We start from the raw sequence: 3,084 nt of genomic DNA, 5'->3' as shown, positions 1-3,084 counted from the left end.
AAGGAGAGATGATATAGTAACAGAGATATAGAATAAAGGAGAGATGATATAGTAACAGAGATATAGCATAAAGGAGAGATGATATAGTAACAGAGATATAGAATTAAGGAGAGATGATATAGTAACAGAGATATATAGCATAAAGGAGTGATGATATAGTAACAGAGATATAGCATAAAGGAGAGATGATATAGTAACAGAGATATAGAATAAAGGAGAGATGATATAGTAACAGAGATAGAATAAAGGAGAGATGATATAGTAACAGAGATATAGAATAAAGGAGAGATGATATAGTAACAGAGATATAGAATAAAGGAGAGATGATATAGTAACAGATATAGAATAAAGGAGAGATAGTAATAAATAAAGGAGAGATGATATAGTAACAGAGATATAGAATAAAGGAGAGATGATAGTAACAGAGATATAGAATAAAGGGAGAGATGATATAGTAACAGAGATATAGAATAAAGGAGAGATGATATAGTAACAGAGATATAGAATAAAGGAGAGATGATATAGTAACAGAGAAATATATTAAGGAGAGATGATATAGTAACAGATATAGCATAAAGGAGAGATGATATAGTAACAGAGATATAGAATAAAGGAGAGATGATATAGTAACAGAGATATAGAATAAAGGAGAGATGATATAGTAACAGAGAAATAGAATAAAGGAGAGATGATATAGTAACAGAGATATAGCATAAAGGAGAGATGATATAGTAACAGAGATATAGAATAAAGGAGAGATGATATAGTAACAGAGACATAGAATAAAGGAGAGATGATATATAGTAACAGAGATATAGAATAAAGGAGAGATGATATAGTAACAGAGACATAGAATAAAGGAGAGATGATATAGTAACAGAGACATATAGAATAAAGGAGAGATGATATAGTAACAGAGAATAAAGGAGAGAGATGATATAGTAACAGAGATATAGAATAAAGGAGAGATGATATAGTAACAGAGGTATAGAATAAAGGAGAGATGATATAGTAACAGAGATATAGAATATATAGTGCTGGTGCTAGATGAAGGAGTAATGCTCACCTGGGATAACGAGGGCGTGGAAGGCGGTGATTCTAGCTTGGCAAGGTCAGACACATCGCCGCGGGCGATTCGAGCACTTCCTCTAGGACGTTGCGTGTCTCAGCCGTGGGTTTCCCTCACAGTGGTTCACTACATGCATTTGGTCCACGTTGGGGGCAAACATCTGGACCTGGGAGAGGGAAGGGGAGAGGAAGGTGAGGAAAAGAGAGGGGGAGGAGTGAGGAGAGGAGGAGGGGGAGGGAGAGGAGGGGGAGGAGAGGGGGAGGGGGAAGAGGGGGAGAGAAGAGAATAGAGGAGAGAGGATGGGGAGGTTTGAGGAGGGTGGGAGGGAGAGGAGAGGAGTGAAGAGGAGGCGGATGAGGGGTTAGGAGAGGAGGTGAGAGGAAGGAGGAGGGGGAGGAGGGGGAGGAGAGGAGGGGAGGAGAGGGAGGGGGGAGAGGGAGGAAGAGAGGAGGAGGGGAGGGAGGAGGGGAGGAGGGGGAGGAGAGGAGGGGGAGGAGAGGGGGAGGAGAAGAGAGGAGGAGGAGGAGGCGGATGAGGGGTTAGGGAGAGGAGGTGAGAGGAAGGAGGAGGGGGAGGAGAAGAGAGGAGAGGATGGGGAGGGGGAGGAGAGGGGGAGGAGAGGAGGGGGAGGAGAGGGGGAGAGAAGAGAGGAGGAGTGAGGAGGTTGATGAGGGGTTAGGAGAGGAGGAGAGGAAGGAGGAGGGGGGAGGAGAAGAGGAGAGGAGAGGATGGGGAGACGGAGGAGGGTGGGAGGAGGGTGGAGGAGAGGAGAGGAGGAAGAGGAGGCGGATGAGGGGTTCGAGAGGAGGTGAGAGGAGAGGAGGGAGAGGGAGAAGAGAGGAGAGAGAGGAGGGGAGGTGGAGGAGGGTGAGGAGAGAGGAGAGCAAAGAGGAGGCGGAGGAGGGTTAGGAGAGGAGGTGAGAGGAAGGAGGAGGGGGAGGAGAAGAGAGAGGAGAGGAGAGGATGGGGAGTCGGAGGAGGGTGGAGGGGAGGGTGGAGGGAGAGGGAGAGGAGTGAAGAGGGAGGGCGGATGAGGGGTTCGGGAGAGGAGGTGAGAGGGAGAGGAGGGAGAGGAGAAGAGAGGAGAGGAGAGGATGGGGAGGCGGAGGAGGGTGGAGGAGAGGAGAGGAGGAAGAGAAGGCGGAGGGAGAGGTTAGGGAGAGGAGGTGAGAGGAGGAAGAGGAGGTGGGAAGAGGAGAGAGGTGAGAGGAGGGAGTAGACCACACTTACCTTAGCTCTGGCCCTAATGTAAACCACCCTTACCTTAGGCCCTAACCCTAATGTAGACCACCCTTAATCCTAGCCCTAACCCTAATGTAGACCACCCTTTACCTTAGCCCCTAACCCTAATGTAGACCACCTTTACCTTAGGCCCTAACCCTAATGTAGACCACCCTTCCTTAGCCCTAACCCTAATGTAGACCACCCTCACCTTAGCCCCTAACCCTAATGTAGACCACCCTTACCTTAGCCCCTAACCCTAATGTAGACCACCCTTACCTTAGGGCCCAACCCTAATGTAGACCACCCTACCTTTAGCCCCTAACCCTAATGTAGACCACCCTTACCTTAGCCCCTAACCCTAATGTAGACCACCCTTTCCTTAGGCCCTAACCCTAATGTAGACCACCCTTTCTCTAGGGCCCAACCCTAATGTAGACCACCCCTTACCTTTAGGCCCTAACCCTAATGTAGACCACCCTTACCTTAGGCCCTAACCCTAATGTAGACCACCCTTTCCTTAGGCCCTAACCCTAATGTATACTACCCTTACCTTAGGCCCTAACCCTAATGTAGACCACCCATACCTTAGGCCCTAACCCTAATGTAGACCACCCTTACCTTAGCCCCTAACCCTAATGTAGACCACCCTTTCCTAGGCCCTAACCCTAATGTAGACCACCTTACCTTAGGCCCTAACCCTAATGTAGACCACCCTACCTTAGGCCCTAACCCTAATGTAGACCACCCTTACCTTAGGCCCTAACCCTAATTTAGACCACTCCTTACCTAGC

At 48.0% G+C, this 3,084-nt stretch overlaps 1 pseudogene; it reads right to left on the bottom strand.

Annotated features, from left to right (window-relative positions):
• Nucleotides 1-981: 981 nt before the first annotated feature.
• LOC135532942 (glutamine amidotransferase-like class 1 domain-containing protein 3, mitochondrial) overlaps nt 982-3,084 on the bottom strand; it is a 5,802-nt pseudogene continuing 3,699 nt past the window's right edge.

Source organism: Oncorhynchus masou, unplaced genomic scaffold (genome assembly GCF_036934945.1).
Source record: "Oncorhynchus masou masou isolate Uvic2021 unplaced genomic scaffold, UVic_Omas_1.1 unplaced_scaffold_2125, whole genome shotgun sequence".
Classification (NCBI taxonomy): domain Eukaryota; kingdom Metazoa; phylum Chordata; class Actinopteri; order Salmoniformes; family Salmonidae; genus Oncorhynchus; species Oncorhynchus masou.
This window is presented reverse-complemented; position numbering and strand designations above follow the sequence as displayed.